The sequence below is a fragment of the Gossypium arboreum genome, chromosome 8 (assembly GCF_025698485.1).
Source record: "Gossypium arboreum isolate Shixiya-1 chromosome 8, ASM2569848v2, whole genome shotgun sequence".
NCBI classification, from domain to species: Eukaryota; Viridiplantae; Streptophyta; class Magnoliopsida; order Malvales; family Malvaceae; genus Gossypium; species Gossypium arboreum.
In genome coordinates, this window is record NC_069077.1 from 17,605,492 (window position 1) to 17,616,579 (window position 11,088).

The following is an 11,088-nucleotide window of genomic DNA, read 5'->3' on the forward strand; positions in this document are numbered from 1 at the left end:
GCTGATAATCATAATAATCCGCTATCTCCTGTGGCTGTTGCAAACCCAGTAAATTAGGATCCTGCTCCTCGTACTATGTATGATTATGCTAAACCTAGTTTAACAGGAGTTGAATCGAGTATAGTTAGACCTGCTATTGCTGTAAATAATTTTGAACTGAAACCTAACACGATTCAAAATACAACAGTTTGTTCAGTTTGATGGTTTGCAGGACGAGGATCCAAACACTCATTTATCAAATTTTTTGGAATTCTGCGACACCTTTAAGATCAATGGCATTTCTGACGATGCCATTCACCTTCGGTTATTTCTTTTTTCATTGAAGAATAAGGCTAAACAGTGGTTGAACTTGTTGCCACGAGGATCAATCACCACTTGGGAACAAATGACCGAAAAGTTTTTGCTTAAATATTTCTCGCTGGCTAAAACAGCTAAACTAAGGAATGATATTTCTTCTTTTGTGCAGATGAATTTAGAAACACTCTATGATGCATGAGAGAGATACAAGGATCTATTGAAAAGGTGCCCTCACTATGGGTTACCACTTTGGCTACAGGTTCAAACTTTTCATAGCGGTCTGAACCCCTCAACTAGACAGATGATTGACGCAGCTGGTGGTGGGACTATTAATGTTAAGACACCTGAAGAGGCCTATGAATTTATAGAGAAGATGTCATTGAATAATTATCAGTGGCAAGTCATGAGGACAAGCCGACGAAAGTGGCTGGTGTTTTTAATGTCGATTCGGTTATTATGGTCTCTAATTAGGTAGAACTTTTGAATAGAAAAATTGATGGTTTTCTTGGTTCTTCACAGTTTCATCTAGTAATGCAGTGCGATGCAAGTGGAGGTGGAACTAGCAATTCAGAATACTCACCCTATGGCCAATACATGGAGAACGAACAAATGAATTATATGGGTAATAATTCTCAACCTCAAAATAATCCTTACAGTAATACTTACAATGCAGGTTGGAGGAACCACCCAAATTTCTCATGGGGAGGCCAAGGGAATCAGAGACCACCCCCCCTCCAGGTTTCCAACAACAACCTTACCAGCAAGAGAAAAAGCCGAACCTTGAAGAGATGATGACAAAATTTATTTTAGTAGGGGAAACTCATTTTCAGAACACTGAAACTGTACTTAAAAATCAGCAAGCATCTATCAAAGGGCTCGAGAATCAAATTGGACAGCTGGCTAAGATGATTTCAGAGAGACCATTAGGAAGTCTACCTAGTAACACCGAACCCAATCCAAAAGAACATCTGAAAGCAGTTACATTAAGGAGTGGAAAAGTGTTAGCTGAATCTGAACATAAGCCACCACAAGAAGCTGACAGAACCGAAGGAGAGGAGGGAAAACCCGAAAACAATGACAATCTGATGCCAAAGGAATACAAACCACCAATCATATATCCAGCAAAGTTGAAAAAAGACTACATGGATGCACAATTCGGTAAATTTCTTGAACTTTTTAAACAACTGCATATTAACTTACTTTTTGTTGAAGCTATATCGCAGATGCCTACATATGCAAAATTTTTAAAGGAGCTTCTAATGAATAAAAGGAAGTTTGAAGACTTATCTACAGTGGAACTTAACGAGGAGTGCTCAGCCATACTCTAAAATAAAGTGCCAACCAAACTGAAAGATCCAAGAAGTTTTACTATTCCCAGCTTAATTGGTAGTCTGAATGTTGATAAGGCACTAGATGATTTAGGCGTTAGCATTAATCTGAAGCCATATAAAATGTTTAAATAACTTGGTCTTGGGGAACCTAAACCCACTAAGATGAGTATTCAACTAGCTGATAGATCTGTTAAATATCCTAGGGGTATTATAGAGGACGTACTTGTAAAAGTAGATAAATTTATATTCCCTGTTGATTTTGTTGTGCTTGACATGGATGAAGATGTTGAAGTGCCTTTAATCTTAGGTCGTTATTGATGTGGGTGATGGTAAATTAGGGCTTAAAGTAGGTGATGAAGAGATTATTTTTAAAATTTATGATGCCATGAGATTTTTTAGGGAATAAGATGACTCATGTTATTTTATTGACTCTATTGATCATGCTACTCAAGATTCTTTTCAGGAAATCGTACATAAGGACACGTTGGAACTGTGTCTTGCTTAAGGAGATGAGGTAGATGATGATGATTCTGAGATAGGAAAGATAAAAGCTGAACTAAATTCCAATAAGCCCTTCTCAAGACAAGCAGAATATAAGGGTATTAAAGAAAACAATGAACTTAAGCAAAAACCCTCTATTGAAGAACCTCTTAAACTGGAACTTAAACAATTGCCAAATCACCTGGAATACTCATTCTTTGGAAATAATTCTACATTACCAGTGATTATTGCTTCTAACTTGCAACCCAAGGAGAAAGAGAAATTACTCCAAGTATTAAGAGAGCATAAAAGGGCCATAGCTTGGAAAATTTCTAACATTAAAGGGATCAGCCCTTTTTTTTGCACCCACAAAATTTTAATGGAAGATGAATATAAGCCATGTGTGCAAGCTCAAAGATGACTAAACCCCAACATGAAAGAAGTTGTTAAAGCTGAGGTAATTAAACTCCTAGATGCTGGAATTATTTTTCCTATTTTTGACAGTTCATAGGTAAGTCCAGTGCAGGTTGTTCTTAAGAAAGGAAGAATGACTGTTGTAGCCAATGAGAAGAATGAGTTAATCCTAATAAGGACAGTCACAAGTTGGAGAGTTTACATTGACTATAGGAAGCTGAATGATGCCACGAGAAAAGATCACTTCCCCTTGCCATTCATTGACCAAATGTTGGAAAGATTATCAAGGTACATGTACTACTGCTTTTTAGACGGACTCTCTGGTTATTTTAAAATCCCAATAGCTCCTGAAGATCAAGAAAAGACGACATTTACATGTCCATAAGGTACGCTTGCTTATCGTAGAATGCCTTTTGGATTATGCAATGCTCCTGCTACTTTTCAGCGCTGCATGATGACCATTTTTGACGAACTCGTAGAAGACATCATGGAAGTATTTATGGATGATTTCTCGGTATTCGATAACTCTTTCCATATTTGCCTTAAAAATTTAAAACAAGTTCTAATAAGATGCGAGGAAACGAACCTTGTACTTAACTGAGAAAAATGTCACTTTATGGTTCAAGAAGGTGTTGTGTTAGGACATAAAATTTCTAGTAAAAGGATTGAGGTTGATAAATCTAAAATTGAAACCATTGAAAAACTACCTCCCCCCAGTTTGGTTAAGGCTATAAGAAGCTTTTTAGGACATGCTGGGTTTTATAGAAGATTTATTAAAGACTTTTCTAAAATAGCTTAGCTTTTAACTAAATTACTAGAAAAAGATGTGCCCTTTAATTTTGATCAGGAATGTTAAGAAGCATTTAGTACTTTAAAGGATAAATTGATTAATGCTCCGATTATAATCGCACCTAATTAGAATTTACCTTTCGAACTAATATGTGATGCGAGTGACTTTGCAGTAGGTGCAGTTTTGGGACAGTGAAGAGACAAGCATTTTCAACCTATCTATTATGCTAGCAAAACTTTGACAGTCGCATAAGAAAACTACACCACCACAGAGAAAGAGTTGTTAGCTGTGGTTTTTGTATTCGATAAATTTAGGCCATATCTAATATTGTCTAGAGTTGTCGTTTATACTGACTATTCTGCTCTTTGCTACCTCCTAAGGCTGATGCAAAACCTCAACTCATTCGATGGATTCTGTTATTGCAGGAATTTGACTTGGAGATTCAGGATAAGAAAGGAGCTAAAAATCTCGCGGCTGATCATCTTTCCAGGCTTGAAAATTCAAGTACCAAAGAGTTAGATGAAGTTAGAATAAATGATTCGTTCCCTTGAAGAACAATTCTTTGCTATATTTGATTCTGAAAAACCTTGATTTGCAGATATTCACTGCAGTAAAATTGACTTTTAGCGACGTTTTTTAATGTCTTAAGCGCCGCTAAAACTACTTATGGCGTTTTTACAAGCGCCGCAAAAAACGCCGCCATAGATAACGCCACTAAAGTTTGTGGTGTTTATTTAAAAAAAACGCCACTAAAGGTTATAACCTTTAGCGGCGCTTTACCTAAAAATGCCGCTAAAAGTAATAAAATTAAAAAAAATAAAATATTATAAAAATCATAAAAATTTAAAATTCATTATCAAAATATTGAGAAGAATAATATCCATGATATAAATATAAAATTTTCTATTAAAATTCATTATCAAATTAAATTTTCTATTAAAATTTTAACTAGAAATATTAAAATAAAAATAAAAATTTAGAATCAAAACTAAAATAAATAATAAAAATTAGATTAAATATAAAGATATCAATGAAATAAGGACTTAAATCATAATCATGTAAAATATAAGATATTATCATTAAGATTTACATCCTCATCTTGCTCAAATTTTGGTGGCTTGTACCCTTTCTTGAACCATTCATCTTGTAGAATTTCAGGAATAGTTATACGCTGCCAAAAAGAACATGCAGAATTTCAACCAAAATGCACGCGCTAAAGCTTATACGATGATCAAAGATTGCATGTAATCACAAATTTTCATAGGATGAATTGAATTTGAAACTTACGGTAAGAGAGCTTGGATCAAGAATACGCTTAATCAAATTCCTAGCACCAGATGAAAACCATGATGGACAGCTGAAAGAAGCCTCCCAGATCTGAAATTTATCAAGGTACAAACAATTTTAATGAAGTTCTCATCTAAATAGACTGGCCAGATGTAAAACATATATGTAACAAATAAATTGTTGGTCAGAAAAAGTTGTAAAAAATGAAAAAAGAAATGCAGTCAAGTGGCTCACTGTAAACTTAACAGCAGACAAACAAAAGTGAAAATCATGTGATTAGCAATCAAACATTGTTACATCAGCAATCAATCATTATTGACGGGGTTGGCTTAGGGAAATCATGTGATTAGAGAGTATAACGGCACAAAAACAGAAGGATAAGAAAAACTATGGAATATATTTGTCTCCTATAGCATCATATAAGGCATAACATCTGTTAAAATAAAGTTGACACCTAAATGATATAAGGCATAACATCTGTTAAAATAAAGTTGACACCTAAATGAAAGCGATAGTAGCAACAATGGTCAAAAAACCCAGCAGAGAGGGTTGTTGTCATGCTAAAATTAGAGGTGATCTAAAAGGCATAGAAAAACAAATGTAAAATTTCTTTGTATTAAGTTACTTAGTCCCATATTCCAATAAATACATCCATCCATGACAAAGAAACAGGAAACTGACCTGTAAAGGAAGCATTGCTCAGTCCTGCATTAATTAAAGATAGAACTATAAAATTAGCTTAATTCTACTAGGCAAAATTGCCAAAGATCACATGTAATTCCTATTTTAAGTAAAGTCGAAGCCTTAAGGGCTGGTACAAGTTACTAATATCACATGTAATTCCAGTTCATGGCTGTTATAATGGTATTGTACAAGTCAAAAATAACTTTGCTCATGTAATGATGAAAATGCCCCATCCAAGTTCAATTAGTTGCTGTCAAACTCAAAAGAGCTCATATGACTATTACAATACAGATATACAGAGAAAGAGCAAGTTCGACCTTCTAAAACAGGACTAGTCTATTAAGTTATTGCTCATTCTTTAGCTAAAAAAATTCAATCATCATTATTTAGTTAGTTGACAAAAGGCTGCAACTTACATGCTGCAATTGATTCTAAAAGCCATGTGTGACCAATGACTTGTCCACCTAATTTTGTGGCTATATCCTGTGCTTCACTAACCCTCTGCCAAATAATCAAAGAGCTTTGGTGCCTGCAAGAGAAAGAAGTTAATTATTTGCAAAAGTAACATTAACAACTTGAAAAACTAGCACACTTGAGCTCAAAAGAGTAAGACTCACATTATCCAATACCCTGAGTCTACCAGTTTTAGGACCATCACAACACCCATGGTTGTCAAGACTAATTTCATCAATCATGAAACTTTTAACACCAAAAAGAATCAATTAACGAGAAATTTCAGTACTTGCAAAAATATCATCAGTATACGAGTTTACTTTTCAGCACAATAAAACACATACGCAAGTCAAAGATATAATTATTAAAAAAGATAACTGTGGCTGCCTCAGCCCATTGACACTCAGCCATATGCATCTTGCCACCACATTCACGTATTATTCCCATGATCCTAGGATGTGGTATTGTAGACTTGACAGCAAGTGCTTTCTGGTATAATTGCTGCATTAAAACCAATATCTCAGTCACGGCTAAACCATTATATAAAGACCAAACCAGGATATAACCGTATAACTTTGTAAAACAATATCAGACAGAACCAAGGTTGGTTTTTCAGCTATAATATAAAATAGAACAAAGTTACAAGTATCAGTCAGGAAGAGAAGTATTGACCACATGCAATTGAGACTAAACAACAGTGAAAACTTCTCGATTTCAGTATTAAGGATTAACTAATAGTGCTTCATGCTAATGTAACAATGTCATTGACCAGGATCCAGATAACCAATCCAGACTACAAGTGAATATACTTTAGTACCTGGTAAAAAAGAATATACTTTAGTAGTTTAAATTTGAGAGTTGCTAGAATTCTAAAAAATAGCAAAATCAAGACAGAGGTGAACTTTCACGCCTAAAGTTCTACATATTTCATATCTTAGTTTAACATTGCTTCCCTTGAATTCCAGAAGGAAGCATACTTGATATCCGCAAAGCAGAAAATTGGGTACATATTCTACCATGTATTTTTATTAAATGGTAGATAAATGGTGACAGCAGAAACAATATAAACTAGCTTTCAGTAATAGACCTTTACAAGAGAATTATGACTGCTTATGTACCCCTCCTGAATTGCCACTTGTAAGTAATCATATTTGACATGTAATAGAATCATAGAATCATTCCTTCCTCATCAATAAAGAGTTCTTCATCTTACCAGCTCAATTTAAAATACTTAATGTCAGATTTTGACTTTTTAGGTACATATAGAGAAAACCTAGCAGAGAAGACCTTAAACCTCAATCGTCTCAAAGAGAGGTAGCAACTGCTTGGCCGATTGTATATTTATACATTGTATCTTAAAAAGGAAGTTAAATTACCTTGAGCTTTTTGTTGTTCTTTGTCTCGGTATACATTTGAATTTCAATTGCATATACTTCCAGAACCTGACTTCCCTTCTTTTGATTGTCAATGGACTGAGGCAGCCATAGATATAATTATTAAAAAATATCACAGTACCTCATCAGCAAATGCCAGGCAGACTCTTCCCTAACAGCCAAGTGCAGCACCCTTTAGTCCACATCTACTACACTTCAACTTTGCACCCTTTGCCAGTTCTGGTTTAAGGTTCTTAACATTGTCACCAACAAAATGAAAGTTATCCCTTTGTACCCTCAGTATCTTGACCAGAAATACCAAGTCTTATGTATTGCGAAGGAGAGATGATACAGGAAGCAAGCTTATGAACACGGTCGAGATTGACATAAAGAGGAACGATCTCATTCCTTAGTGTATCCAATGCAGCAGCAACTTTTTCCATTTTAAGAAGTTCAAGGAACTTCTGTTCCAAAATCAAGAAGGATACTGACTTCATTATTTCATCCGAGAGACCAATCATTCGCAATGTGGCCACACTATCATGCCATTTCCCATTGGTCACTTGCTCCATAAATAGATTAACCATCGAAGAATGCAATGGTATTCCCGATTCCTCCTCTAGAAGGGCACCACTTTTGTCATAACCAAGCGAGTACAATGCCCTAGTTATAATTTTAATAAATTCTGCTTTTCTTATAACACCTTGTGAACCAATTGTTTCCCCATCCCCTTGGGAGGTTAGAGGCCTAGCCATCTGATCTCCCAAAGAGCAAGAAACAAATTTTGTGGTTGAATGATCCTCCGACAAGCTCTTGGATTCTTCCAAGGGCCCTTTCACACGTTTCAAGGGTGGTTCACTATCTTCGGCTACTCCCATGAAATGCCTAAACCCATAAATTTCCTACAAAGCAAGCAAACTACTGCCATAAGTCACAAAATCACCAGTAACATGATATAAACAAGATGGCTAACATCAAACATTGACAATAACAACATCATTGCAATCATCTAACAGAAAAAACAAAAAGTTCGAAGCAACAATTTCCTAAAGATAGTAAAGGGCACAAAAAATTACTTGTAAGTTTGTAACTAACAACCTCTTATGGCCCTTCACCAGTCAGGATTAAAGGCTCCTTTAACTGAGACATGAAATACCTTAAAAGTTAGATAATTTGTACTATATAAGTAATCAAAATAATGCAGTTTGAACCATACCAAATTAACTATTTCACAGTAATTTTTACATAACATAAATCAAATTGCCTAATTGCTAAAATGGAGAGTAAAACTAAACTTAAAAACATCAAAACTCACCAACTTCCTAAAACAAGCAGAGAAAAAAAGGGGCAAATTCAATCGAATCACATATTCAGCGTGAGTAAAATAAAAATGAACTAAAATAACTTTATCAAAAGAGAAAAAAAAATCATTCGTAGATAGACAAGCAGATTCAATGATGAAAGAGAACAATCCGGAAAGTGTGAAGATAATAAGTACACAAAAAATACAAAAGAGGAAAGGGAAATTTATTACGCAGCAAAACACATTCCGAGAGAAAGGAAAGGAAACGAAAGGGAGAAGGCAAAGAATCAGTTGGAATAAAGAGAATTGAAGGAAAATTAGAATATGGAAAAGCACCCACCACCGAAAGTTATGGATAGAGACTGTAGCATGGAGAACTGTGACAAAATTGGTGATTTTACTAATAATATTTGATTATTTTCCCTTTTTCTGCTTTCAGTTTGCAGATGGGAAAGGACTTATAAAAATTGGTTATTAATATTAAAAATGAATGAAGAAGATAGACACAAGGGCTGGTTTGGGTTTTGGCTAAACTCGTTGCTTTACATTTTAGCTTTCCATTTGATAGGGATAATTAAAGATAAATTTTAATAAAAGGGAGAATCAAGTAAATGCTCAACATGACCTTACCTCAGAGAGTCTAAAAAATCAAGAGAGGGGTTTCGGGTGCGAGTGAAACTGTGAAAGCATGTTTAAAGCATGGCCATTCACCTTAGCCCAAGCCCTAAAGAGCCCTCTCCGATTCTCCAGTCTCCACTCCACTCTCCATACCAAGTTACCAACAATAGTTTGGAGAGACAAGTAGACGAGACGACCAAATGCTTCTATAATGTATTGAAGAAAGAACATAGAAAAATAAAAATCGAAATTAAGAACAGAATAATGAATATAAGAATTGGGTTTTTTCAAAACCAAAGGGAAAGTGAAAGGGAAAGGGAAAGGTATCGTATGGGTTCCAAGGTAAACCGATGAAAACAGCCTGTGTGAAAAAGGGAGTTTTGAGGATACCAATTTTAAGGGGAAATTTTAGGGTTTCAAAAGGAGAGGGAATTTGGTAATAAAAAGGCGCAAAGTAAAATATTATTTGCGGCGTTTTTTAAAAAACGCCACTATTGCTTATTTTTTGCGGCGTTTTTTTTATAAAAACGCCATTAATCTCTATTTTATATATTTTTATTTTTATATTTCATTTTTATTTATTATCAATGATTTTATTTATTATCAATGTTTTTTAAATCTAATATTTAAATATATCAAATGGTTTAGATTAAATATTTTTGAAAATAAAAGCATTAATCTAAACCCTTAACCTTAAGTCATAAAACATAAACCCTAAACTTTTACCCCTTAATCTCTAACCCTTACCCCCTATCATCTAAACTTTAAACGATTAAATTTTAGCATACATTTTTATAATTTTGAAACAATTAAATCAAAAATTTTCCATTATTCAAAGGGATGAAGTGCAATTTTACCTTTAAAATTTTTAAAAATTTCAAAAAATCGAAATGTTTTAGGGTTTTATTAGGTTTAGGGTTTAGGGGTTTAGGGTTGTAGGGGTTATATAGACTAGTGTCTATGATTTTTTGGGGGGTTTAAGGTTTTAGAGGTTATATGACTTTTAGCGGCGTTTTACCAAAAACGCCGCTATTGCTCTGGTTTTTAGCGGCGCTTTGCCAAAAACGCCGCTAATGTATAATTTTTACGGCGTTTTTTCAAAAAACGCCGCTAAAGCCCTATTTTTCTGTAGTGATTGCGAATTTTTTAGTCGCTAACGTTATACCAAAAGGGTTGACACATCAGCAAAAGAATGGACTCTTTACTGATGTGAAAAACTACTTTTGGGAATACCCTTTTCTTTTCTGTATATGTGTAGATCAAGTCATTAGGAGATGCGTTACAAGGTCAGAAGCATTGAAAATATTGGAACATTGCCACTCAGGACCGACTGGAGGACATTACAATGGAAATAAGACGACACATAAAACAGTCGAATCAGGTTTTTATTGGCCTATACTATTCAAAGACGCCAACAGGTATGTTGCTACTTGTGATAATCGCCAACGAACAAGTAATATCTCTAAACGTGACGAAATGCCCCAATCGTACATGTTTTCATGTGAAATATTTGGTGTTTGGGGTATCGACGTTATGGGTCCATTCCCTAGTTCATTTAGGAATAAATACATCTTAGTATTCGTAGATTATATGTCCATATGGGTGGAAGCCCAAGCTTTACCTACTAATGATGCTAGAGTGGTATTACGATTCCTTAAAAAAAACTCTTTTCTCGATTTGGAACACCTAGAGCAATTATCAGCGATAGGGGTACTCACTTTTGTAACGCCCAATTTGATAAGACCCTTAATAAATACGGAGTTCACCACAGAATAGCTACACCTTACCATCCTCAAACTAGTAGACAAATCGAAGTAGCAAACCGAGAACTTAAACGTATCCTAGAAAATATAGTAGAATCAAACAGGAAGGATTGGACGATGAAAGTAGATGATGCTTTATGGACTTATAGAACTACTTTTAAAACCCCCATAGGAACATCCCCTTACAAACTTGTTTATGGAAAAATTTGTCATCTACCGTTTGAGTTAGAATATAAGGCATTCTGGGCTATAAAATTTCTAAACTTTGATCCCAAACTTGCAGGTAAAAACAGGT

General features: G+C 34.7%; 1 long non-coding RNA gene and 1 other non-coding gene across 13 annotated transcripts; both read right to left on the reverse strand.

The window, feature by feature from the left end:
• Positions 1-433: 433 nt before the first annotated feature.
• Positions 434-540, reverse strand: LOC128279569 (small nucleolar RNA R71). The gene has a single exon (XR_008269771.1). It is a non-coding gene; the product is annotated as a small nucleolar RNA R71 (small nucleolar RNA).
• A 3,747-nt stretch (positions 541-4,287) lies between these two features.
• LOC108470314 (uncharacterized) lies at positions 4,288-9,450 on the reverse strand. 12 transcript variants are annotated; one of them, XR_001869309.2, is made up of 8 exons: positions 9,043-9,450; positions 8,208-8,249; positions 7,252-8,011; positions 5,901-5,982; positions 5,700-5,812; positions 5,281-5,304; positions 4,600-4,689; positions 4,288-4,483 (listed from the first exon to the last, which is right to left on the reverse strand). It is a non-coding gene; the product is annotated as an uncharacterized LOC108470314 (long non-coding RNA). The 12 variants fall into 12 exon arrangements; XR_001869303.2 differs by having other exon boundaries at positions 8,186-8,249; XR_001869308.2 differs by having other exon boundaries at positions 8,753-9,450.
• Between the last annotated feature and the right edge of the window lie 1,638 nt (positions 9,451-11,088).